The following is a 27104-nucleotide window of genomic DNA, read 5'->3' as shown; positions in this document are numbered from 1 at the left end:
CTGGGAGGCTGATGGAGAAGAGAAGGGCATTCTCGGGCAGACCACTCAGGCACCAACTTCCCACTCAAACGTGTGCTCTGCTCACCGCTCTGACCCTCTCTGCCCCCATGCCTTGCGCTCCTCAGCCAGTCTTAGCCTGTTGTCCAGTGTTGCAAATGGTCCACAGAAAGCCCCACATGCAGTGTAAATTGATTGCAAAGTGACAGTGCAAATAATGCGAAAATCCAGGATTTCAGGATGGCGATGAGAGGATTGTTGGAAAACTGTAGGCATTATACCCACAATTGTTGACAGATGAAGGTGGGGTTTGACCAGGTAGCCATCCAAGACGCAAAAATCCACTTTTTGCCAATAGTAATAATATATATTCATTAAAAGAGAATTACAGGAACATTAGCTGAGTAGGAAGCACCTTGGGAAAAATTAATGAAAGTAGACTGTTGTTATAAAACTGCTCTCCTCCCAGGGAGCAGGAGTTGTGTGGGATGCCCCCCCCCCACCCCCGGAGGCTGCCAGGGGCTTTTGTTGGCCAGCTGTGCTGAAGACACAGCGTTGTGGAGTCATGCCCTCCCTCTAAAAAGTAGCATTCCGTTGCCATCATAACTGAAGTTTTATTAAATATGAAATAAATGTATTTTGCCTGGCAGCATGGCTCAGTGGTTGAGCATCGACCTATGAACCAGGAGGCCTGGGACCAGAGACAAACCCATGGGTCGGACACATGCCTGGGTTGCAGCTAGATCCCCAGTAGAGTGTGTGCAGGAGGCAGCCAATCAGTGATTCTCTCTCGTCACTGATGTTTCTCTCTCTCTCCCTCTCCCTTCCTCTCTGAAATCAATAACAATATATTTTTTAAAAATAAAATAACCGTATTTTGAGTAAATTTTAGTTTTGTTTTTCACTATGAGGTGCTAATCAGATATTTGATTTGCACTGTTTCCTGTAAGTTAGCACCCCAGTATTTGGGGATTTCACTTTAAGTGTCTCTCTGAGAGTTTGCACCATCTTCTGTACAAGGATCTCCCCCGAATGAAGTCCAGGTGACGAGGTTGGTCCAGCCGTCCGCACCCCGGGTATCAAGCTCTGCAGAGCACCTGCTGTGTTTGGCCCCCACCTGGTGTTGCCAGGTGCTGGGGTGCTTTGCCGAGCCAGAGCCAAGGAAGGGGAGGGTCCGGCATCTGTGTGCGGAGGCTCAGGGCCACCACTCGAGATGTAGTGATGGGGAAGAGCCAGGTGAGCAGGCCGCGGACCGGTGTCATCAGCGGAGACCGAGTCTGAGAGGGAAGGTCCTGCCGAGCTCGGTCGGATAGGACTTCTACCCACTTCCTTTCTGAAGCTTCTGTCTTGGGGCTTGACGCCTTTCAGAGTTGGGAGTGGCACCCTCTGCCCACGGCCACTTTACGGCCCTGGGGTCCATGGAAAAGAGAACAGTCCGATCGAATTGTTTCTTTTCGAGGTGTGCTCATGCCGACTCCCTTGCATCCTTTTCAACCAAGAAAAAATGACCAGAAAAGCTTGGTCTCAGTGAGGTGGAAATTACTGCAAGTTTCAGACGCCACGTTTCTGTATCAGTGTGTCCTTCCCAGTGACAAGAGAGATTGAGGACGTGCCCACACGTGGGACCACCCAGAACACCAGGCTGGGTTTCCCGCAGTGATTACTGTTCAAGGGCTGCTCGCGAGTAGGATGGCTTTCATCTGTCTTTGCTAAATTGAGCAAGTAAATGAGGAGCTATGCAAGTGTGTTAAAGCCTGCCAGTGCGGGCCTGGAAGGCTGGCTGGCCCTGGGGTGCAGGCAGTGTGCGCACAGTGGATGAGAGGCCCTGGGGTGCAGGCAGTGTGCGCACAGTGGATGAGAGGCCCTGGGGGTGCAGGCAGTGTGCACACAGTGGATGAGAGGCCCTGGGGTGCAGGCAGTGTGCACACAGTGGAAGAGGGGGCTGCACTGACTGGGACAGGACAGCGCCTTCCTGTGTGGGGACCTTCAAACACTTCACCTCCAGTCATGATTGTAAACAAACATCATTGTCAGATCGAGGAGACCTGTCCTCTGCTTCGTGCTTTTTATCCTGTGAAAATGTTTATGGTAAAAATAATACCAGGTTGTGTGAACTCCAGTAAACTTACTGCGGAACGAGGTACCATTTCCAGTAAAAGTGCCCTTCTGAGTGGCCCAGGGGCGGGTCAGCGTTTCACTTTGGGGCCACACGTTGAACCCCACGTAAGCTGCTGGCCGTCAGAGCGCCGTGTGTTCTGGGCACAAGATGCAGAGCGCCGGGCAGGGATTGTGGGCCAGCCACTCCAGAGAAGGGAGGGTGTGGGACTCAGACGGTGCCAGCTCCGTACATACGTGAGCAGCACAGAGGTCTCTGTTAGCCGACTGAAAAAAATACACATTTGTGGGAGTGCGGTTTTGTGTTCCCAGAGTCACAGACCTGCTGGCGTCAGGGCCTAGTCATTCTCCCGGGGCGTCCTGCACACTGGGGTGTCACCAGCATCCTGGCCCCACCCCCTCAGTGCCAGTAGCACCCTTTTTCCGACCCCGTCCCCAGTCATGACAATCAAAAATGTCTCCTGACACCTCGGATGTCTCCCGGAGGCCAGACAGCTCCTGACTGGGAGCCTGGGAGTGAGGCGCTTTGGTAAACATAACTGTTCTGCTGTGAGCCCTGAGGTACTACTGTCTCCCCCTCGGCGCCCAGCACCTCGGTTTCCCTGGAGCCCCTCCGTGTACATCACCTCGGTTTACCTGGGGGCCCCTCCGTGTACATCACCTCGGTTTCCCTGGAGGCTCCTCCGTGTACATCACCTCGGTTTACCTGGAGGCCCCTCCGTGTACATCACCTCGGTTTCCCTGGAGCCCCTCCGTGTACATCACCTCGGTTTCCCTGGAGGGCTCTGAGCACCGAACTTCCACTCCCAGGATGTTCTTTGCCGTGAGGGCTGTTCGTGTTCTTTAGCTGCTACAGTGAACACTCCGACCCCCTGCTCTGCCAGTCACTATGAATCGGCTCTGAGACATGGCTGCTATTTTAGGGATCGTCGCCTGTCATCGGTGTTTGGTGTCAAACCCGGCACGGTGTTAGCAACGCTGATTAGTAAATGGCAGGTTGTCAGTACCGCTGGAGAAGCCACTTCCAGAAGCCATTGTTCTTCCAAATTAAAACATTTAAACATTTAAATCCAGGGCTGGTTCTGATGGCGCGTTTTAATTATTCCTTTTGCCTTTACGCGCCTCTCTTCCCTGATCACACGGCTTCGGCCGACAGCACCGAGGCGGAGCGCCTGGCGGCCTGTCCCCTAACCGCCGGGAGTTTCCAAGGAGAGCTGGCGGGGCGGGCGGATGTTAGCTCAGAGAAGACTGGCGAACCTGTGAAAATGAAAGCATCTGAGAACCAGAACTCGTTTCATTTATACTGCAAGTCAGGCTTGCAGAACTGGGCTCTGTGTGTGCTGTGCGTGTGCGTGTGTCTGTGTGCATGTGTCTGTGTGTGTGTGGTGTGTGTGTGTTAGGGAGGAACTCTCCCCCCCTTGGCACGACAGTGCTTCTCCCTCCTTTTCTCTCCATTCCTTCCTGCTCCTGACTGCTGAGCGCACAGCCCACAGAGAGACCATGGGGAGCTCCCACATGACGGAGCTGCAGGATCCGGATGGACGCAGGCAGAGCAGGGGCCGTGAAGTCAGGCAGGGTCGGCCTGGTCCCTCTGGAGCCCCGCTGCCCCGCGTGCAGGGACCTGTTTGCGTGCTAGACCAGCTCCAGAGGGGGCCTGAGCTCTGCCTGGGGGCCCCGGGCGCCCTGTGCTGTCTGCCTCATGACAAGCATCGCCCTCGTTTTCCTGGGCCTTCGGCTCGTTGTGGGTGGGTTCCGACTCAGCCCCGCAGGCTGCCCGCCGTGTTCCCGCACACACCTCGTTCCCCGTGTCACCTGTGTCTCGGCCCCACGTTCCGCCCCTGCTCACTTTCTCTCACTCTCCTGGGTGCGCCTCTGCCTTCCTTTGTCCTCCTCCCTCCTTTTCTGTAAACTCACTTTTTGGGTTTCACTGGGTCTCCCCAAGGTCCTGTCATCAGCTTGGCCTTCAGCTCCCTTTCCTTCACTGGGCGCTGAATTTCCTACAGAGCCAATTTGCAGCGGACCTGAAAGATCTGAAATCCGGGACGGCCCGGCCCTGCTGGCTTCTTCCACCCCCATCCCCACCCGCCGAGCTCTGGGGAGGCCGCCGCCCAGAGGCCATGGCTGACCGCCATGTCCCAGGACTCCGGCCGCAGACGACGTGCGTGACCAGAACTGATGGAAAGGAGGTGCTATCACCGCTTCCTGGGGATTTCTTGTGCTTTTATCGATTTTACAGGGACAGAGAGATAAAAATAAAGAACATAAGTGCGAGAGAGACGTTGATCGGCTGCCTCCCGTAGGCACCCTGACTGGGGATCAAGTCCGAAGCCCAGGCACATGCCCTGACCGGGAATGGAACCCACAGCCTTTTGGTGCCAGGAAGCGCCAGGCCTCCGGAGGGATTTTTATTAAGCAAGCCTGCCCTCCCCCAGGCCGGAGAGGTGTATGGGAACGCTCATGAGCAGGTTGTAAAAATCAACAGCGAAGAAAATACTGGAAACCAGGGCTGTTTGGCAGCGTTTGCCGCTCACACGGAGCGGACACGGCTCACCGTGCACCTGCACGGGCTCCGCTCGCCGCCTCCGTGACGTGCTTTCTGCCTCCGTGGTGGCGGTTTTGTGAGATAAACACGCATTGTGCTCTCTGGGAAGATAATGGGCGCCTTCGAAGGACAAAGAGTCGGCTCCCCAGCCGCCCGTGGCAGGAGCAGGAGGGGTGCCTGGGTCACACGATTGCCATTTGGGGAGGAGGCGACTTACACAGCCGGAGCCTCAGAAAGCGTCATTGCATTACCTTGCCACGGCGAGCTCTCCCTGGCGTGGACCGGGCTCTGTTACTGAAGCGACAGAGAGCCACCGCGCCCGAGGCGTTCCTTGTTACTCTGAAAAGGCCGTCCGTGTGTGTTTCAGGGCCGTCGTCCAGTTGAGTGATGGAAAAACAGCCACCATGACAATAACAACAGCACACAAAGGAACAAAATGAAAAGGCCCTGAGATGTTTAAATTTTCCTTAGGAAACAGCTGTGGTGACCGGATTGCACAGCAGGTGATGTGCGGGGCTGCTGGGTCTGGACTATGCAGGGTCTTCGCTCCTATTTGTTAAAACGGGTCCTCATGAGCTTCTGTCCCTCCACACACAGCCTTGGGGAGCGGCTGGGAGCCGCCTGGCACCGCCCCAGGGCATGCAGCCTGGGGGCGGGGGGGGGGCGTCCTGGGGCCCAGCACCAGCCTGCCAGCCTGAACCCCGGCCAAGGCTGTCCACAGAGGCCCGCAGCGTGGCCCATTCATCTCTGCTGGGGGAGGGCCTGGCAGCGAGGGTCAGTGTGGATGGCGGGCAGCTGCCACCCACCCAGGGAGAGGAAATTAAAGCCATTCATTTACACCGTCTCCAGTTGCCAGATTTCTCCTGAGCTCTGTGGGGGCTCCTCTCAACTCCCTCTCTCTCCCCAAGGCCCTGGCTCATAAGGACTGTGTCCCTGCCTTCTGGGGCTCACAGGGCGTGGGGACACTTTTTAATTGAATGTGTAGCCCATCTTGCTTAAATAATTTTGCAGTCTCCTCATCAGGGGGAAAGAAAGCATTTCAACAACTTTTATTGCCTCCTAAACATCACTTTCAGTAGTCATGTATATGTATATTGATGGCAGAAAACTTTAATAAAAAAGGGTAAGAATTGGCTGGAGTGGCTTAGTCGGTTGAACATTCGTCCTGTGCACCAAAAGGTTGCTGGTTCGATTCTCCGTCAGAGCACGTATCCGGGTTGCAAGTTTGATCCCCAGTGGGGAGTCAACAGATTGATGTTTCTCTCTCACATCGACGTCTCTCTCTTTCTCTCTCTCTATCTCTTTCTCCCTCTCTCTCTCTTTCTCCCTTCCTCTCTCACAGCATGTCCACGGGTGAGGATAAAATAAGGGTAAGAATTAAGAATGAAAAATAGTCACTGTTGATAGTTTGATCAACAAATATCCTTCCTAGCCTTCTTCATTAAACCTGCAAAAGTGAAACTATGCCAAATGATTTGGGTTTATTCCCAACTTATTCATATACAGGGTTGGGCAAAAGTAGGTTTACAGTTGTTCCTATGGAAACTAATACAATAAACAATAAATATAATAAAAGCCTAATATGATAAGTGCTCGGTCATCCAGTCATCTGTTCAGCCAATCAAAGCATAATCCTATATAATAAAAGGCCAATATGTAAATCGACCAAACAGTGGAACGACCAGTCATTATGATGCGCACTGACCACTAGGGGGCAGATGCTCAACACAGGAGCTGCCCCCCGGGTGGTCAGTGCGCTCTCACAGGGGGAGTGCAGCTCAGCCAGAAGTCTTGAGCAGGGCCCATGGCTGATGAGTGCAGCAGTGGTGGCAGGAGCCTCTCTCACCTCTGCGTCAGTTGGACATTCCCCGAGGGCTCCCAGGCTGCGAGAGGGTGCAGGCCCGGCTGAGGGACACCCCCCACCAAGTGCACGAATTTCGTGCACCAGGCATCTAGTAAATAATAATACAAGAATGAACTCTGTGTTCTGTGTACTCACAACTTTCTCTCAGCCCTGCACTGTGGTTATTTTCTCTATTACCTGTAGTTTCTACCCTGCGTTTAAGAGTAGCATAGGGCCCTAGCCAGTTTGGCCCAGTGGATAGAGTGTAGGCCTGTGGACTGAAGGGTCCCCAGTTCGAGTCCAGTCAAGGGCACATGCCCGCGCTGTGGGCTTGATCCTCAGTGTGGGGCATGAAGGAGGCAGCGATCAATGATTCTCTCTCATGATTGATATTTCTCTCTCCCTCTCCCTTCCTCTCTGAAATTAATAAAAATATATATATTTTTAAAAGTCGCATAGATGCCAGGGTCATCATCGTAGTTCATGCAGGGATTTCTATAACCGATTCAGAACATGCTTTACTTCTATTTTCCCACCATTGAAGGGGGAAAGGGCGTTTTGCATGGACTGGCTTTGTGACACCAGCAGGAACTGTGTGGGATTTGTTTGGGGGACTGGGCCGCTCTAACAGCACTGATCTCCACACCTATGACTGATCGGGACCCTCGTTCAGATTGGAGAATGGGTAGGTGTTAGTTTCTACAGTGTTGACAATAAGGGTGTTCAGACAATGATGCTGTTCTGATTGAAACTCTTGTCAGTGGATTCTTGGAAGTCATCTGGAATAACGTTGAGTGGGCGTGTTTGTGGATGTTTGACATCCCTCCCCGGGGTCACCCCCAGACCTGGGCCTCGTGGGACTCACTCTCAGGCTGCTGGGTCATTTGGAGGTCAGGAAAGCGATGCTTCCAACAGAGGCTGAGCAGGCCCCCACGGCAGGAGGCACCCCACCCATATGTCCATTCAGTGCTCCCCAGTTACAGGGCACAGGACCCAGAGGACCAAGGCTGGCTCTTCTTTCATACCACCCCTGTGCTCACGTAAGCCGAGCAGGGTGCCACGTGTTTGCACCACCTCTGAGGGTGTGGAACACAGATTCCGGCCAGAGGCTGCCGAATGTGGGAACGTGCTCTGACAGAGCATGGCTGTGTTGTTAGTCGCTCGGTGACCGGAGCCGAGCTGCAGGGTCGGGCCATGAGCCAGGACGGCCCTTCCTCCCGGCCCACACTCTGCTGCCCCTTCACGGGGACTGTCCTCGGGGTTCGGGGCCTCTGAGTCCTGCTGGGAGCTGGGCGGACGCCCTGCTGAGGCAGGTGAACCGGGAGGCCAGGCAGCTCCTGGCCGCGACGCCTCCTTGCAGCTGTTTGCTGTGTTGGTTTTACAGCGTCACCGAGCCAGTGGTGTCCCACCTACGGACAGGCCAGGCTCCCTGAGGTGGACGGCTCAGTCAGGGTCATTGCAGCACCGGAGGCGGAGGCGGAGGCGGAGGCGGGGGCCCGGGCCTGTCGGGGTGCAGGTGGCTGTGGAAAAGTCCCTCCAGGTTGGCTCAGGGCACAGGCAGCTCTGGGGTGGAGGGGGGTGGCACCTGGCCTGGACCTTTAGTGGCAGCTAAGTACAGAGACTTGTGCACCTGCTCAGGTGAGGCAGAGGTGGGAGGCGGCAGTGGGTTGGGAGCTGGCTGGGCCACAGAACAGGCCTGAACTGGCTGCCGGGGATGGCCGTCACCTGTGCCGTGGGAGCCTTGCAGCGTCTGTAAGGACGAAATAGGCCGCCCACAATTGGGAGACTCCATGTTGAAATCTGAGTCCCCACCGTTTGGAAGTTTGGGAGGTCTGGGCTCTCACATAGCAGACAGCCCCATGGAGAGGGCGGGAGCAGGCAGCCTGGCCCCCCAATTCTCCCACTCCAAGCCAGCCCCCACGCCCAGGCCCTGCCTGCAGCAGGAGGTTCTCATACGACCCCCAGGCTCCCCATCCTCCCTGTCAGTCACCTGCTCTCAGGCCTGGAGTGGGGGCTGGCAGGGGGAGGGAGGGTGCAGGACTGGATGACCCAGAGGACCTAGCAAATGTCAGGAAGGAGAAGGGGAGACGCCCCTCAGTCCCCACAGGCCTGTCACCAGGGAACCAGCAGCCCCTACACAGGTTGCTGTCCCATCAATAAAAATAACAAGAGCTAACCTGAGTGCTTTTCGTCCTAAACCCTAATCCACGTGCGTAGCCGGCGTGGCAATGCTCGGGCGTTAGCATCCTCATCCTCAGTTCGCAGAGGGAGAAGGAGAGGGTCAGAGAGACTGAGCCCCCCCTGCCCAGGGGCCGGCAGCCAGGAGGGTGCACAGGCAGGAGCTGAGCAGCCACCTGGAGCCTGTGTGCGGCCAGGAGCCCGCCAGGCCCAGCCCAGCCCCAGCGCGGCCAGCAACTAGACAGCTGTTGGCGAGGCAGCGCTGCTGGGCCATGGCGTCCGCAGAGCAGGCCTGCCCCCGTGAGCGCAGCGCCCACCCCTGTGTTGCAGAGGCCAGGTCTGCATGCTCACGCCGGAGGGAGTCCCGACGCTGTGCCCAGCTTGGCCCGCATGGATGGGCTCATAGATGATTTAGGCAGAAACCATTTGAAAATTAATTATCCAGATAATTGACTCACACTTAACTTCAGTTTATAAAATGTAAGCTTGATTGTCAGCCCGACACGCACTCATTTTGTGTCCTTGGAAAATCGCGTTGGCCGAAGCCCAAGAGCAGGGCGTGCTTGTTCCCGTGTCCCTGGCAGGTGTCGGCACGTGCCCAGGCCCGGCAGCGTCTGCGGCTGCCGGTACCTGTGCTCAGCTAGCCTTTCTCTCCCCCATCCGGGCCCAGTGCCGGTGGGCGGGCTCACATGTCGACTTCCCGTGTGTTTGGAATTAATCTCGCATCGGAACATCATACCAGATGATGCCTCATTCTGGGCCAGGAAGGATGGGAGTTCCTCGTTTAAAGATTTCCTCGCACCGCCTGATGGAGAAGCAAGTAGGTCTCTGGGTGTTGTTTGCTGGGTGAAAAGATCGCTGACCCTGGTGGGGGTTACGCAAAAGCACCAGACCTGCCGAGCGGCCAGGACCGCCACGTCAGGTGCGGTTTTCCTGTGTGCGTGCCAGATCCGGGCCGGCTTGTACGTCGCCAAGGTAATGAGCTTCAAAGGTAGAGAGGGTTGTTGAGGCACCTTAGCTGGTGGGCGTGCTGTCCGGGGTTTGTTATTTATTCGGTTCTTAATGTCTGTGATTGTTGAAGGGTTTCCCAACATGTTGTAGGGCAGTCAGGCGGGGAGCGCGAGAGATGGGTTGTTATGTCTTCCCTTCAGTGAATCCTCAGGACGCATCCCTCGGGACGGGGCAGGTGCAGCCCCGGAAAGCCGCTCCGGCAGGAGAGGCAGGGGCACGGGGGCAGGTGCCGCCTCTCCCCTCACGTGCGGCCGGGCTCACACCGACGCGCCTTCGCTAATAACTCACTTTGGAGGAAGCACAGCGGGCATCTAACTTAATCTTGCAGCTCCTTAAAAGCTAGACTAGGGAGGGTCTCCTCCCAGGCTAACTGTAGAGGAAAAGGTTTTATTAAGAAAATGAGGAAATGGAAATCAGACTTCTTGGGAAGTAATTACACCAGTCTACAATAAGGCATTTGAAAGGGGGGGAAAGCCGGTGGAAGACTATATTGTGGATATTAAATTAAGTGATTTCAAAGTCACATGTGATGTCGTGGATCAGGAACAGTTGACAGTTCTCCCAACTGCCACGTTGACGCCTTCGTCTTCCAGGTGCGGGCGCGGCGCTGACCAACGGCACTGGGTCACGTGCAGAGGTGCCCAGACCTCACGCGGCTCCCACGAGGCCCCCGGCAGGCGGCGGGGCCTCTCCCAGCCTCAGTCAGCGTCCTGTCTGGGTGCGAGCAGGTCATCTGAGCAGAGGAGCGCGTGTGGAATTCACTCGCATGGGGCCAGGTCCCGGGAAGCGCTCCCATCAGGGAGAAAAGGTGGTGTGGGCTGCAGACCCGTTTTATTTATTTACAACCCAAACCTTCGCATGTCTTAGTGAGTGAGATGCCGATAGTCCATTGGGGAGTGGGGCGGGGGGGGGGGGGGGGGCGCCTGCAGGTGCTCCGACCTTCACTGAAATGCTGATAAGGCAAAGCTCCCAGGACCAGAGCCCCCCTGCAGGCCTGGCCTGATGCCGGGGTTCAGCCTCAGCTTCCTCTTCTCTTCCTCTGACCTGCCCCTCGGGCCCCCTCCCTTGGGGCTCGGACACCAAGTGTAAGTCAGTGGCACGTCCCTCCAGGGCACCTGCACTCAGCTCCTGTCTACCTAAAGTTTCAGATTCACCTTGTTGGGGAGAGAGAGATGGAGAGCACTCTCAGACCCTGGCCACAGCACCCCTCCCTCACTAAAAATGGTCTTTGTCCTGAGTGGGTGCCCTGCCTGGCCCCGACACCCCAAGAGGCCCACCCCCGCACAGTGAGGGAGCTGCTCCTGTATTGGGGGACATTTACTGTCATTGGAAATGGCAGATCAGTGATGAGTTCAGAATATACATTGTAGATTTTCCCAAAGAAACTCTCTGCCTACAGCAAGGAGATTCTTCTTTGTTACTGCTGCACAGTATTCCATGGTGTAAACGTACCACAGCTTCTTTATCCACTCGTCTACTGATGGGCACTTGGGCTGTTTCCAGATCTTAGCTGTTGTAAATTGTGCTGCTATGAACATAGGGGCGCATACATTCTTTCTGATACGTGTTTCGGGTTTTTTAGGACATAGCCCTAGAAGTATGATCACTAACTGGGTCAAATGGCAGTTCCATTTTCAATTTTTTGAGGAAACTCCATACTGCTTTTCACAATTGCTGCACCCAGTCTGCATTCCCACCAGCAGTGCACTAGGGTTCCCTTTTCTCCACATCCTCACCAGCACTTGTCCTTTGTTGATTTGTTGATGGTAGCCATTCTGACAGGTGTGAGATGGTACCTCATTGTTGGTTCAATTTGCATCTCTCTGATGATCAATGACATTGAGCATTTTTTTCATATGTCTCTTGGCACCACTGTCCAATTTTAGGTGATTTCCATCACCCCAAAAACTTCTGTGCAATTTTATCTTATGTGTAGGTTGTTTAACCACCACAATAGAGACTCCAGGTTGTTCCAACTTTTGAATAAATCAATGCATAGTGTCACAATAATGAAAATTACACAAGCATAGGGATTTTCAGCATGTTAACACCCAGACAGGACTTTGCCAGAAGACCTGCGAGGAGCCTGTGGCTTGTCCGTAGAACCTCTGAGAAGGTGACAGCTGCGTATGCTGATGGACAGAAGTTAGATTCTTGACTCTGGTTCCTGGAGTCAGTATTGCTGTCAGTGACGTAATTCTCTGAAATGGGGAAAGACTCTTGGAAAGTTCTGAGCAGTACAAAGGACTACCTTCCCTCCATTTCACTCCTGAAAAACTCATTGTGAATTAAAACCCTGCAAAACTAGGTGTTGTTTTTATGAAATACAAAATTAAGGTCTGGGCTCAAATCTTATAGGATGACCCATTGGATCAGGTGTGGTGGACACACATGGAACTTCTCATGCTTTGTAGGATGCTTTGGCACGCCTAGCCTTTGCCTCAAGATGCTGATGGCACCCGGATTTTGTGACCACTAAAATGTACCCCAGTATTCCCAAAACTGGTCCTTGATGTGGTCCCACATCCATGAGAGCCACTTTACTCGACTGTGAGTTTCTCAAGGACATCTAGTACTTACATTTCACCTGCACCATGAGATAGGGCCATGGCAGGTGCGAAGTAGACAGACAAACATGGATACATGGATGATGGATAAATGGATGGATGGATGGATGGATGAGTGGGTGGGTGGGTGGATAGACAGATGAGTGGATTGGGTGGGTGGACAGATGAGTGGATGGGTGGGTAGGTGGATGGATGGGTGGATGGATGGGTAAGTGGGTGGGTGGATGGACGGATGAGTGGGTTGGTGGGTGAAAAGATGAGTGGGTGAGTGGGTAGGTGGGTGGGTGGATGAGTGGGTAGATAGATGGATGGGTAGATGAATAGGTGGTTGGGTGGGTGGATAGATGTGTGGATAGGTAGATGAGTAGGTGGATGGATGGATGGATGGATGGATGGATGGATGGATGGATGATGGACGGAGGAGTAGGTAGGTGGATAGATGGATGAGTTGGTGAGTGGGTGGGCAGATGGAGAGATGGATGGATGGATGAGTTGGTTGGTGGTTGGGTAGGTGGGCGGATGGAGAGATGGATGGATGGATGGATGGATGGATGGATGGATGGATGAGTGAATAGCTCTTATTTATCACTATACCTGAAAAACCCTAGGAGCCTGCTGGTCAACATATGTGCTAAGTCCACCATTTCTGACCTTAGGCATGAATGGACCTCTCCAATTCTAAGTAGAATGTGTTGGTAACTCTGTGGGTAGGAGTCATTATTTGGCTTTTGTAAGAATACCAAGTTTTGTAAATACGAGTTTTTACTGTAGGTCAGTGGTTCTCAACAGCTGATTTCCCCCCTCTCCCCACCAAAGGATCATTTAGCAATCCCTGGAAATGCTTTTAGTTCTTACAACTTTGAGAGGTACTAGGGGCATCCAGTAGGTAGGGGCCAGGTTGCTGCTAACATCCTACCTGTGGAAGGCATTCCTCAACACAGAATGATCCTGCCAGGTAGTCAGAGTGCTGGGGTTGAGAAACTCTGCTGAAGGTAATCAACTCCAGCATTTTTAAGCCACTGTAATGTGAACTAACTGATCTTTGCAATACTATAGACAGCCTGGAACAGAATGGGTGCCCGGAGAGCTCCTGCAGCTACATAAGGGCCGTGAGGGAGGCAGCCCCAGAGATCTTTGTGAGGACATTCCTCCAGGTGACTCCAAGCAGAGAGTGTACCCTGTATACTGAATGTATCACCAGTGTGATGATATATACTTATTAGAGGCCCGGTGCACGGAATTCATGCACAGGTACGGTCCCTAGGCCTGGCTGGCGATTGAAGCACGAGCATCTGGTGTGGAAGGGCAGGTCCCAGCTGACCTCTGGGCCCTGGGCAGCACTGGGTCCCCAGACTCCCGCACTCCCCCCTCCACCTGAGTCACAGCACCCGAATCCCCACGCAGAGATGTGGTGAGCGCGGCCGAACTCCACAGGCCGGGGAGCAGTGTGGGCCTCTGGGCTGCCCAGCGGCACCACATGGAAGCCGGGCAGGCAGCGTGCTCTCTCCCGGCCGGCCTCACAGACTGGCTCCTGCATGAACCCACAGGGAGCCCAACCGGCCCCTGCGACTGCAGGGGTGCGGCGCGGGCTCCTTGCAGGCACTCAGCACCTGAGTGTAGGGACTTCCGGGCATGCAAACCCTGGCGTCCTGGGGAAGGGTAGCAGGGGGAGTGAGAGCCAGCTCGGCAGACACCCCGCATTCTCACGGCATCTCCATCCCTGTCACCCCTGCCCCCAGGTAGCTGGCGAGAGGTCACAGCGCGTCGCCAATGCCCACCATGTTCTGCACTGCCCCCTGGTGGTCAGCGCACATCATAATCAGCAGTCAAACAACCACCCGAGGGGACAGTTTGCATATTAGGCTTTTATTATATAGGATGTGAAGACACGATTGTACTGGAAATGCAATGATGCTTCTGAGAATAATAGCAAAATTTTTAGCAAAAATAATAGCATAATTTTCTCCTGGTGGTGAGAAAGTTAACACACGGAGCATGAGAAGCCTGGGGTGATAAATGGAAACTTGCTGCACAAAGAAAAATTGGTGTTTTAATTTGTCAGAAAATTACCAACTGGCAAGAGGCACTTTGTACCAGAGTTCTCCGTTCAGGGTGTGAAGTTTCCTTAGAAGAGAACAAACCTATGTTTACTGTCCCTGCCAAAGCAGTCATCTGAAAACAGTGAGGACCTACGTGGAGCTCACAGACCCGTCAACGAGTTGCTGTGTCACATGGGCCCTTCTGGAAACAAGGAGTGGCCGCAGACATCTTCCACGTGGCTGCTGAAGCCGCTTCTCCACACACCTCGGAGGTTGACAGCAGTCCCCCTGCGTCCTCTCTGGCGTGAGGGGTAGCCTGTTTTATCCTCCTGCAAGTAACTTGGAAAAAGGAAACACCAGGGTAGAGGAGAGATGTTAGAGGATAGAGAGCCACTCGGAGGAAATTCACCAGCAAAGCAGCCAGTATTTGGTGGGGGCGATGATGTGATGATGTTGGTCGCACTGATTTGATGATGAAATTGGCAGTAATGGTGACGGTGATGATGGCGGTGGTGGTGGTGAAGATGATGATGATAGTACTGGAGATGATATCAGTGGCAGTGATGGTAATGGTGATACTGATGATGATTCTGACGGTGGTGGTGATGATGATGGTGATAGTATTGCTGATGGCGATGATGGTGATAGTGATGATGGTTATGGTGATGATGATGGTTGGGGTAGTGATGATGATTATGCTAGCACTGGTGATGATATCAGTGGCAGTGATGTAATGGTGGTGGTGATACTGATGATGCTGCTGACAATGGGACGATGGTGGTGATGATGATGGTGGTGGTGGAGGTAGTGATGATGATGATGATGATGATAGTACTGGTGATGGTATCAGTGGCAGTGATGTGATGGTGGTGGTGGTGGCATTGGGTGCAGTGGGGTCAGCAGAACCTGTCTCTTGTTCCATTTGCCCCTCAGTGATCTGCACCCTTTGCCTGCACACCTCTTGGCCTCAGCTCCTGCTCGTCCCTGTACCTCCTGCCTCTGAGGTCTGGCTGTTTCCACGCTCCATCCATCCTGGGCCTGGCAAGTTGACCCAGCCTCTGGCCTTTGCATTTTCTGTTCTCTTTACAAGCTTTTCACCCGGACCTCCCTTTGGTTGTCTTTTTTTTTTTTTTTTTTTGGTCAGTTTGCAACTCCAGCTGTCCCCTGGAGAGTCTCCTCCCCAATGTCCCATCTCAGTGTCTTCATGAGCTGGTTCAGCTTCTCTCTGGCCTGTTTGGCCATCGCCTTCTCTAGGAGGTGAGTCCCATGAGAGCGGGTGCTTGCACTGTGGGGTCCAAGGAGAAGCCACCGCTGAGAACCCCTGAGCCAGAGCTTTCTGTGCGCGTGTGGGACTGGCTCAGGGTGTAGGTGGCTGATAGGTCCCAGCCAGGAGCCCGTCTCATCTCAGCAGCAGTTCTCCATCGGACACACCTTGGAGCCATCAGGGAGCTCAGGCCCCCGGGCCCAGGTGATGGCCACCCATCAAGATCCCCAGTGGGTTCCCATGTCAGCAGAAGCTGAGAGCCAGTGGGTGATGGGAGCTCATAGCGCTGGGCTACGTGCTGGAGAGGGACGATGGCGCCACAGACATGGAGCAGACGTCCAGAGGCAGGAGGAGGGCAGCCTGGAGCATGGAGGCCTGCCTCACCGCGCTTTGTGCTCTCAGGCTCCTTCCTGTTGTTCTCTTGAAGAATCGAGAGTCTTTCTGAGCGCCCTGTCTGTCTCTGAGGCAGATGAGGTCCCCTGACCTTGGCACGCGTGTGCACTCAGAGACCGCAGTGAGCATTGTCAGAAATGTCCCATTTGAACCCGACACCACGGAGAGGGGACACGGAGAACCTCAGTGACTGCCAAAGTCACACTGCAGTGCCAACCACGCTGACCCCAGGGCCTACAGCAACCTCCACCTGGGCTCTCACTCCCAGGAAGCACCTGCAGGGGGCAGAATGCGGGCAGCTGGAGGCCAGGAAACCGCCCACGTATTCCGTAGTGGCTGGCGCTGGGGTCGCAACTACGCTCTGCCAATCAGTCGATGTTCTTCCTTAGTAGGAACTCATAAGTGTTTGTTAAATGAATGTGCCCAGGTGTGAAACTCAAGGAGAAGAGGTGTCAGGAGCTGTCCACCCACGGCTGGCTTGGAGCAAACGGAATCAGCATGTGGCCCTGGCTGTTAGGCTGTCATTGTTTATTGGCCCTCAGCTCTGTTACCGAGGAAGGGAAACTGGCTGTCCACCCGCCGCCTCCTCCTGCTGGCATTGTTCTTTGCAGAGGAAGGCTGCTCGGCCCCTTTAAATTTGGAGGGTGTGCCCAGGGGATTGCAGGTGAGACCTGCTTCCCTCACCTGGGCCTAGGGCTGGCAGGAGAGGCTGGAGACAGCACACCCGGAGGCTGCAGCGATGGGTGAGGCCATCAGTGGGAGGCCCAGCCCAGCAGCAGAGCTCACTTCATTGCTGTTTCTGTGAATAGTTACTCCTGGGCAGCCCTCTCGCCTGCTGGAGCTCTCTGCTCCAGCAGCCCCACACCCATCCGGGCGATGCCCCGCCCGGCGGCCCTGCCAGGCGGCGTCCTGCTCCAGGCTGCTGGCGCTGTTTCCAGGGGGGACAGTCCCAGGCGGTCCCCGAGGGCCCGGCTCGGCCTGGCGCAGAGCTGGGCTGGGCTTTGAAACTGAACGTTGTATTGCCCCTCCTCGGTTTTATGCAAAATATTTCAGAGGGAATACTGGCAATCTCAGAAGCAAACTGGATTAAAAAGTGCAGAATCCCTAAGTCTGGACTTGCAAGCCCACCCGGGAGGAGGAGCCCCTGTCTCCCTGCCCCTGAAAAGGGTTTTCAGGGAGCCAAGCTTTTCAGACCCTCCTCCTTGTCAGTTTGCAGGGTTAGTGAACTCACAGGCGCCCTGGGCAGTAACATAGTAACTGTTAGAATGTGACTCGCCAGCGCAGGCAGGGAGCCTCGTAGAATCTCTTTGCAGGAAATTAGAAGGGACTCTCCTTCCCCGAGGGATGAGCCCACAGGCCTGGTGATGAGGCATTTTTCCTGAGGGGCTCTGACAAGCCGCTGCCTCCGAGCAGAGGACGAAGCTGGCTCCCGAGGCCAGGTGGCGGGAGGCGGGCCGGGGCTTGATTACTTTGTCCCGAAACCGCTGCTCTCGGAATTGGTGTCTTGTCCTCCCCTGTCATGTCTGCGATTGTGCGGTTGTCCACTTAACCTGTGCGCTGACCTGGAATCGTCCCCACGGGAGACGCACGCCGTCTGCAGAGCCATCTCACTGACCAAGTGCACTTTCCACGGGCCAGTGAGTGCTGAGAGCTGCTGTGCTCAGCTGCCCGGCTCAGGGCTGGGCAGGCTCCAGGGCCGAGGAGTCAACATGAAACCGTGGGAAATTAAGATGCCAGTCAAAACTGAGTTTGCGAAAGGATTCCCAGTCAATACTCGCGGCCCAGGTTCCAGCGTGGCACACAAATGCACTTGAAATTATTCATCAACAGTAAGGCTTTCTGACGAGAAAGTTACCGAGAATGAGGTGTGAGCTGGTGTTTGAGTCCTCCACGGTCAGCCTTTCCGAAACCGTGTTACAGGTCAGAACGTGGGACTCCTGCGTTCCTGCGCCCGCGCCCTCAGGCGGACAGGAAGCCTAGGGGCTCGGCAACCCACACCCGCTGCGTCTGACCCCAGCGGAGTAGCACAACGGGGCCTCTTCTGCGTCGTTTTCACGCAAACAGCTGGGACTCTCGGTGACGTGTTCTTCCTGTTTGCTAAGCCAGGGGCCCACAGTCCGACTCAGGGTTCCTTAACCTTTTCTGCTTCCATATTCTGAAAGGAGCAAAATTACATTAAAGGAACCGTTTTGTGGATGTCCTGCCTGTGAGCTTGTACCTGGTTCCCCCGCAGATCCAGAACCCGCCTCATCCCCAGCTCCCCTCCGCGCCCAGCTCCTCCTTGTCCCCCGCCCTCCGTGGTCTCCTGGCTGCCCCCTCTCTCCCGCCCAATCCTGCTGACTGCACTCCCGCCCGAAGTCAGCCCATACCCGCCGCCGGACGGCTGGGGGCTGGATCCCGTCCTCCATCCTCGCTGGCCAACCTTTCTCCAAGTCGAGTGGAACAGGTCTCTCGTGCCTGAACACCGCTGCCCTGGGGAAGCTGCAGGGTCTCCCGAGTAATGCCATGCCCGTGGGCACCACAGTAGGGAGCGAGCCACCCAGGGAGCAGAGGCAGAAGGGCAAGGATCCCCATGGGGGGCGGGTGCAAAGTAACTGAACAAAGTCAGGAAATCCAAATGGGATCTCGACAAAGACAAGGTGCAAGGTGCGCTACATACCGCAGCTCGAAGTTCGGCCAGGCGAGATGAGGTTCCTCTCACTCCGGAAGCCCGGGCTCTCACCCAGCCAGGTGAGCTCAGAAGCCTAAGAATCACAAGGACCTGACCGGCTACAAGCAGCCTGGCGTCCAGAGGTTGGGTGAGGAGTCGCACTCACCAGTGGATGGAGACCGAGGCTCCGTAGCTGCACCGCTGGGTTCTGGGTGAGAGTGTGAGGGTCCCGCAATGAATCACACTCATCCAGTCTCAGCGCCAGGCGGTGAAACAGGAGGAAGACTTTATACAGAATGATTGAACGGAACTCTAAAACAGGGGCATTCATAGCGCTGGGTGAGCTGGTGGGGAGGCTGAAGGGTTGGCCGGAGGGCCACTCGCTCAGGCCAGCCGCCAATCACTCTGCCCGCGTGGGTTCTCCAAGAAGAAAGCATCTTGTTGGGGACAGCTCTGATCTCCCCTTGGGATGCTCCTTCATTTTGAAAACGCATCCCGTGTAGCTCAGCACGTGGATCACATGTCATGTGCTCCTGTCCAGCGGACGAGATGTGAATTTCCACTGGTTTCTCCCCGTGGCCACCCCTCACCATGGCCCCTGACGGGAAACGGGAAGATTGCGTCAGATACCTGTTTGCCAAGAACCAAGCAGAGGCCATGCTCCGGGGCCCAGACATCAGACACTTTGGTTCAAAGGGGTTATTTTCAACCTTCTCTCCAGATGTTTGACAATATGTTAACACAGCGGATTATCTCTACCCAGACACTTGACTCTGCTGCAGTTCTGCTAGGCCATGCTTCCTCCCCAGGCTCGTCTGCTACCAGGTGGCTAAGATGGGAAAAGACAAGACTCGGGTTGTCATGAGACCGTGACTCAACGAAGAAACGCATGTCAGCTGACTCGGCTTCACCGGAATCTCCCCAGGACTGAGGAGCCGTCGCCTTAGGAAGGGACGGCTGCACCTGGTGACGCGCAGTGGGTTCGGGTCCTTCCTGGGCGGGTAGGCCCCGTGGCTGCCTGGTCACACTGGCTCCCTTCTTAGGTGCTGAAAACATCCGCTCGTGTCTGAAAGTCCCGCCTGACCCTGTTTTCCCGCCGGGCGGCTGGGCGGCTGGGCAGGGATATTCCCAGTGACCCCATCAGCCCCATCTGTGGGAGCTGACGGCTCGCCAGGCCCCGCCCCCGCAGCCCACCGGCGTCGGAATCGCCTCCGAGTCAGTGGCCAGGACGCTGGGCTCCGGGCAGGGAGCATCTTGCCCAAGGTCCCACTCTCTTTATGGCAGATTCTCAAAGCCACCACACTTACCTAGGCCCCCCACCCAGCCGCACAGGCCACGAGCCTTGTCAGCACGCCCACGTCCCGGCTTGAGCTGGTTCTTTGTGAGAGCGAACGGCAGGAGCTCATGATTCTCCACACGTTTCATACTTCTGGGGCCTGGGGCCGAGCCTCTGAGACGGTGTCTCCAGCGGGATGAGAAGTCCCGTCCTGCCTCGCAGCTGGAGCCGCGCTGAGGACCCATACGACGGCCCGTGAGGGCGGAGAAGAGCCTGGCCGCCAGGGCCCAGGGCGGCCCCGGTGTGGACGTCACGGGAAGGGCAGCCCGGAACACCTGTCTGCTCATGGTCAGCGCTTCCTACAGCGGAGCACGCAGCTGCGGGAAGAGGCTCGTGGGCGAGGCCAGGGTGCTTCCGTGTCCCCGCCCACGGAGGCAGGCAGTGCTGTCCCCGCACCAGGCAGCGACACAGCCCGGTCTCCTCTCCCGCCTCGGCCAGCACGCCGTTTCCTCCAGCCTCACGTCCTCCTGTCCAGAAACAGCCTGTGCCAGGGGCTCTCATTCTAACCGGGGGGCGCCATGGTTTAGCTCATAAGCAGAAAGTTGAACTTCTGGTCCATTTAGAAGATTGCTTATAGTTCTCGGTTCAATGCATCTGTGATAAAATTCATTGTGGGGAAATAAGTCCGCCATGTCGGCATGGTTCTGTTGAAGCAGCTTTAATCAGGCGAGGAACGCAGCATGGCGCGCGCACACACACAGGCACGCACACACAGGCACACACACACAGGTGTGCGCACACACAGGCACGCACACACGCGCACACACAGGCACGCGCGCAGGCACACACACACGCAGGCACACACACACAGGCACGCGCACACACAGGCACACACACACACAGGCACGCGCCTCTGGCTCCGTCCGTGTCAGGGGAGCGGGAACAGTGACTGCGCCCAGCTCCGAAGGCACGGCCTCACTGCGCCCCTTCTCGCCCCTCTCACTGGACCTGGCTCACGGCTTCACGGTTCTGTCGGTCGTGAAAGGCACCGCAGAATCTGGGACCCTCCGGCTCTCTGGAAAGGTCCCAGCTGTTTTGTGGCGAGACAGACAGTGCCGTTGAGCTCCCTCCATTTCCTGGATATTTAGAAAACTCGGGGTTTCTCTGGGAATGGAGTAACGCGCTGTTGGTGTTTCTTGAGATAAAAGAAACGCGACCCTCCGGGTGTGGACAGCATTGTCCTCCCCGGCGGGCAGCGAAGCCGCCATAGTTTCCGGATTATTAGGGAGGCCTCTCTTGTCAGGGGTGGGAAGAGAGGGGTGATCCAGTCACCGTGCCCTGCGTGCTTGGGGGAACACCCAAACCCTCCCTCAAAGGCAATTGGGATTGTTTTCAGCCTCTTTCCTGGAAATCGTTTTCCTTTTTTGCGTGTTTGGATGCTGCCTGGGCACCTTATGTCCTGTTAAGAAGACTCCTGCTGTGGCCCGTGCCTGTTTCTGCCGCGGGGAGATTTCACGGCATCGCCAGGCTCTCGGGCGCGTGGCAGGAGTCGGAGCTGCAGGGCCGGTCGTGAGCTCTGGCTTTGTCATTGCATTTTAGAAAGCTGCTCCCTGATGTAATGTATTTCCAGCGTCTCTGACGATAGTCAGATACACGAGGCAAACAGCCCGAGCGGCAACCCGATGTCCTTCCGCGGGTGGGTGGACGAGTCACTGTGGTCCGGCCAGAGAGTGGAACATTATTCAGCAGCAAAAGGAAATGAGCTGTCTCGTCATGGGAAGACAGGAGGAGCCTGAAATGCACGACTGAGTGGACGAAGCCAATCTGAAAGGCTACAGACTGTGTGGTCCCAGCTGTGACAGCTGGGAAAGGCAGTCCAGTCCAGTGGCAGGGGGTGGGGGCGGGAGGCACAGGGGCACAGAGGCCTTCAGGCAGGGGGTTTGTATAGCAGAGCTCGTGCAGCTGAGATGCTGGTTTGTTTGAAGCTTATTCACACTGATTTCTCTACTTGACAGACGCCATCTGTGAGGGGCAGGGGCAGGTAGCTTCTCACCTGACCTACAGATGGACAAAGGGACGGACACACAGTAGCTTTGCCAGAGGCCACACAACTAAACAGTGACCATCCTTGGTCTAGAACTGAAGTTTCTTGATGGCAAATTGAGCCCTTTTCTTCTGCACCAGCTGTTCTCAAACACCGTTTTGCCCCCAGGGAACTTAGCTAAGGTCAAGAGGACCGTTTTGCCTATTCCCATATGGCCTTTCCTATGGCTCCATGCATATCCGTGGCCGCCTCTTTCTCGTCTGTGGTGACTTTGTCTTTCTCTCTCCCCTCCTCTCGGGGAGATTCAGCCGGCTCAGCCTAAGCAGAGGTCTGCAGCTTGGTTTGCAGACGAATGTGCCCGTGGCCGTGGCCGTGGCCGTGGCCGTGACTGTGAGGAGCGAGGTCCCATGGCTCCTGCCTGTTGTGGCTCTGAACTTCTCTGCGCCCGCCACCTTCTCTGCAAAATGCAGATTAACCGCAGGGCCTGGGAACGCCCGGTATTACCAGAGACCTGACAGGGAGGAAGCGGAGATGCACGCACACCAACATTTCCCGAAAGATTTGTGTCCATCTGTCCAGTTTGGATGTCTCCCATTCATAAGGAGATGCTTATGAAAATGGTCGGTCCATTTGAACTGCTCACATCACAGGCAGAGAAGCTGCAGTGCATTCTGGGGGCAGGAGGGGCACTGTGGGGACGTTCCTCCCAGGACCCCAGTTCTGGGCACGTGGGCTTAGTGCTCAGGCCTCGATTCCACCAAGGAACCGAGGCCTGCGTGTCACTTAGCTGACTGTCCCCCGCGTGTGGTTGGATGCTGGGGGCAGATCTCTGCCTCAGAGCCAGGCAGTCAGCATGGTCCCTGCCCTCGGCTCCGCTCTGGGTATAGACGGGCTGTGGGCCACGTGGCTGATGTGAGGACACCAGCAGCAATAACAGCCAGAAACAGCCCTTGCCCATGTGCCATACACCTCCCCGAGGCCACCTGAGTAGGTCAGGCCATCATCTTTCCCACTTTACAGATGAGGAAACTGAGGCAGGGGGCTCAGAGAGCTAGGGAATGGTGGAGTGAGGTCTGAAACCAGTTATTCAGCTCCCCATCTGAGCCGGTCCAACATTCCTTCCAGCTTCTGTCACAAACTTTTGGGAGAAAGAAGCCGATGTCTCCTCTCAGCTCTGAGCCCCAAGCTGCTGGGTCCAGCGGCTACCGAGGCTGGTGGCGCGGAGCTGAGAGCCACAGGTGTGATTAAGTGTGAGCCCTGGGTCCAGTACCTGAAGGGGCAGCACCCTCCTCCACTTCGTAGCTGAAGCCAGTGTGGACTGTGTGCACGCCTTCCCAACGGACTGTCTGCTCTAACATAACCCCCACGCTCAAAGCCTGGGCCCCCCAGTGCCCACGCGTTGCCTCTGCCTCCTGCTTGCCGAATGCTTGCAGAGATGGTTCCAACAACACGCCCACCATGTGCAGCCCGCGTGTGACATTGGCGCTTCTCCCTGCAGGGTTGGGCTTGGCCAGGTGGTGACACGCTTTGGCCAATGGGCCATCAGCACCTGCTGTGAGTGGAGGCGTGGGCCGCCTAGGCCCTGGGCCGGCTCACTCTGACCATTGTTGGAGCCCGAGACCAGGATGTGAAGGGGCCTGAACTGGTGAAGGAGGAGGGGCACCCCACCAACCGCCTACTGATGGGTCCCCACATGCCTGGTGGCTTCACAGGTGACCCCAGGCCAGACTTGCCAGATTGCTGTCCACAGGTATCTGGGTGTCTGACGCTGGCTGAGCAGCCAAAGCCGCGTGTGGCCTGCCATGCTTTTCATTCGTTCAGCTCCCTTTCCACCGTCCCGGTGCCGGGTCACTTCGTGGCTGGCCACTTCCAACACTTCCCCTCTGCTCCTCGTTCCGCACCTGCTCTTGGCTCTTTCTCTCTGTAGCCCATCTTCCTGAAACAGCCTCGCCTGCCCCACCCTGTTGGCCAGGTTTCACGGATGCTCCAGCCTCTGGGACACCTGGGAGGACTCCAGGGTCAAATGTCTGGACCGTGTTTGGGGTCCTGAAGTCCAGTCTTCCTGCCTCTCCAGGCTTGTCGCTCAACCACCCCTCACATAAAAAGGCCTCCACCTGCCACATGCGCTCCACGTTTTATTCTTGTGCCTCAATCCTGCCTTCTCAACACTACGCACGGCTGTCTTCCCGAGGTGTCCGTCTCTTGGAGACCCACAGCTGCTTCTCCGGGAAGCCTCAAGGCAGCTCGATGGGCCTGTTTTGCTCCCCTAGATCAGTGGTCGGCAAACCGCGGCTCGCGAGCCACATGCGGCTCTTTGGCCCTTTGAGTGTTCTAATGCCACTTCTTCAAAATAGACTCGCCCAGGCCGAAAACCGACTTCTGCGCATGGGCCACGAAGTTTCAATCGCACTGTACGTGCGCGCCCGCACGTGGTATTTTGTGGAAGAGCCACACTCAAGGGGCCAAAGAGCCGCATGTGGCTCGCGAGCTGCAGTTTGCCAACGACTGCCCTAGATGCTCACACTGAGCAGGAATTCCCGCACCGTCTGTCCAGCCCGCTCGCCTCCTCAGCAGGACCATTTGTCTGCTGCTTTTTGCCCCCTTGGATGCTCAGCAGCCTCTGGCTTCCGTCCCTTTGTCCCCACAGCCTGGCGAAAAGCAGCCGGAAGAGGCAGGGCTGGCTTTGCACAGAGTCAGTCTGCAGGGGCCAGTCGTGGTGCTCGGACGCCCTGGATGTGCAGAGCGTGCCCGCCAGGCTCGCAGATGCAGAGGCTCCCTCATCCCCCCTGGATCCTTGAGGCCAGCCAGTGGGGGCAGTTGTCATGACCGCCTTCACCTGAAACACCAAGAGGTTCCGCGACCTGCCCAGTAGCACAGCCAGGATCTGAACCCATGGCCACGGCACCGAGCCAGCTCCTAGCCACTGCCCGCAGGCCGCCCGTGCAGGGTTTTGTCTCCTGTTCTCAGAGCAGATCTGAGCAGATCAGCGCATCACCTGTCCCTGCTTTCTCCTGGGGCACTGTGAACTAAGGCTGAAAAATTAACGTGGCGGGCCAGCTCCCTGCTAAGAAATGAAGAGTTTCATCCTGTCCAACAGGGCTCTTATTTCCGGGAGGGAATTGGCACACTGCTCTTCACTTGGACGATTTGGGCAAAGGAGTTGAGTTCTTCAAAATTGAAGTCAGCACCCATGTTCCTGTGTGGGATGGGCTGGCAGCCACGAGCCTTAAAGATCCCTGACGGGGACTTGGACTCAGTCTGCCTTCACCACGTGATTAGAGTGGCAGCGAAGCAGGCCAACCTCCTCCACTCGTCAGCCCTCCCTCCCTGGCTGATGCTGGACTCCGGGGCCACAGCACCCACTCTCTCCCGGAATATCCCACGTGTGACAGGTTAGAGGTCAGCACCTGGAACTCTTGCAGGTTTATGGATGCGATGAGCAGACAGGCACTGTGGGTAGTATTTGCCTCCCTGGGTGAGCGAGTTTTGTTTTGTTTTTCCATTTCTGAGATATTATGAATCGGAACAGAAAAATCCATAAAATGCGCATGCGTCACGGTTGGGGGAGGGGGGACTCCAGGGGCCTCCGCACATTTGCTGGGGAGCGGGCGCCGGGACTCAGACAGGAAACAAGGACGGGGCCTCTTTGGGCCTGCAGACTTTGAGGTGCCTGTGGGGACCCAGAGGCCTGTAAAGGAGATGGCTGGACACAGTGCTGGACCTGGGAGAGGGGCTGGGGCTGGAGTGAGGGGCGTGGCACCAGGGGAGGCCCGACCGGCCTGCGGGGGGCCAGGTTTTGTATATTGCAGGGGAGGGTGGCCTGCGAGTCTCCCCGAAGCAAGGCCTGAAATCCCAGCTCCATGCTGCTGAGACAGCTTACCCCGAGCATGGCCCGCGAGCGAGGCAGATGGGTGGAGAGATGGCAGCTCGTGACACCAGGTCCTGTGAGAAATGGCAGTGGTCCCTGGCCGCCCTGGCACGATGGGACAGTCCCCATTGACAAGTCCTGGAGACTGCCTTCCGGCTCTAAGCATTCTGAACGCACTGCATCGGCATCCTAAACTGTGGAGAAGGCTTGGTTCAGTGCTGCCTTCATCTTCCTCATTTTCTCTCAACTTGATAATGAAATCTCCGGCTGGGCTGTCACGTGCTGTGTGCAAATCGCTAAAATCTATAACCTCGAATAGACCTGGAAACCCATCTGCTGCTAAGAAAGAAGCCCATAAATGAATCTCTATGTTTGAAGCTTTGTCACTTAACAAGCGCATTGTTATTCATTATCCCTTCGACACTTCACCAGCGGCTCCTGCAGGCGGACAGGCCTGCTGGGCCCTCGGCTTCCTGCCTCCTTTCAGAAAGCTAGCTCCTAGCAGGTAGCAATTTTGTTTTAAGAAGTGCGATGTTTAGCACCGGCTTTTCAATAACTATATGTGAGAGAATAATTCTTCTGAAACATCCTGTGTCTACAAAAATCTTTATGTGGGAGAACTTGAATTGCTCTCTAATAGATTTTATTACATAGCAGTTAAGACTTTTTCTAAGAGACATCTAGTCAAAGGCATCACTTTGGGGTAACAAAGCCCAGGAGAGAAAGGAACTTATTGAAGGCGGCGATTCCCGCTCTGTGCGTCCCTCTCCTTTCTTCTGCAAGGCGGCACTCCGGTGGCTGTTTTAAACAAGCATTTTGTGCACGTTTAACGTGATTAAGCACAAATAACAAAGCTGACTTTTACTGTCTTAACCTCCGTTCTTGAGTCATGTTCTGTCTGCCAGGTTCAGGTTCTGCACTGGGGAAACTGAGGCGCAGGGAGTGCTGTCCTCAGGGAGCCCATGGTGGAGGGCGGTTGCAACAGGCAGAGACTTCGTTCAGAGAGCCTGGTGCTGGCCCGGAGGGCACCACAGTCTCCCTCACCATTCCTGGAAGAAAAGCCCAGGAGGACCCATGGCCCCAGGAGGGGGTCCGGGTCGGGGGTGCCGGCCAGTTCATTCCTCAGTCCAGTGAAGGAGGACGGGCGTCCAGAGGCGCTGGCTGCATGGCCACAAACATGCGCTCAGGCCCGCCCCCCTTCCCCCCCCACCCCCCCGCGTGTCACTATGGCGATGTTTTTGTACTAATGGTGAGCACTCGGGACAGCACACCTCCACCTCCATTGCCTCTTTGAAAACCTCTCTAAGAACTTGAGTC

The 27104-nt window shown here is 55.9% G+C and overlaps 1 protein-coding gene across 3 annotated transcripts in view; it reads left to right on the top strand.

Annotated features, from left to right (window-relative positions):
• Positions 1–27104, top strand: part of CDH4 (cadherin 4) — a 376945-nt gene that overhangs the window by 120009 nt on the left and 229832 nt on the right. The window lies entirely within an intron of this gene.

Source organism: Eptesicus fuscus, chromosome 12, assembly GCF_027574615.1.
Source record: "Eptesicus fuscus isolate TK198812 chromosome 12, DD_ASM_mEF_20220401, whole genome shotgun sequence".
Classification (NCBI taxonomy): Eukaryota; Metazoa; Chordata; class Mammalia; order Chiroptera; family Vespertilionidae; genus Eptesicus; species Eptesicus fuscus.
The sequence above is the reverse complement of the archived record's forward strand: the minus strand, read 5'-3'. Positions and strand labels throughout refer to the sequence as shown.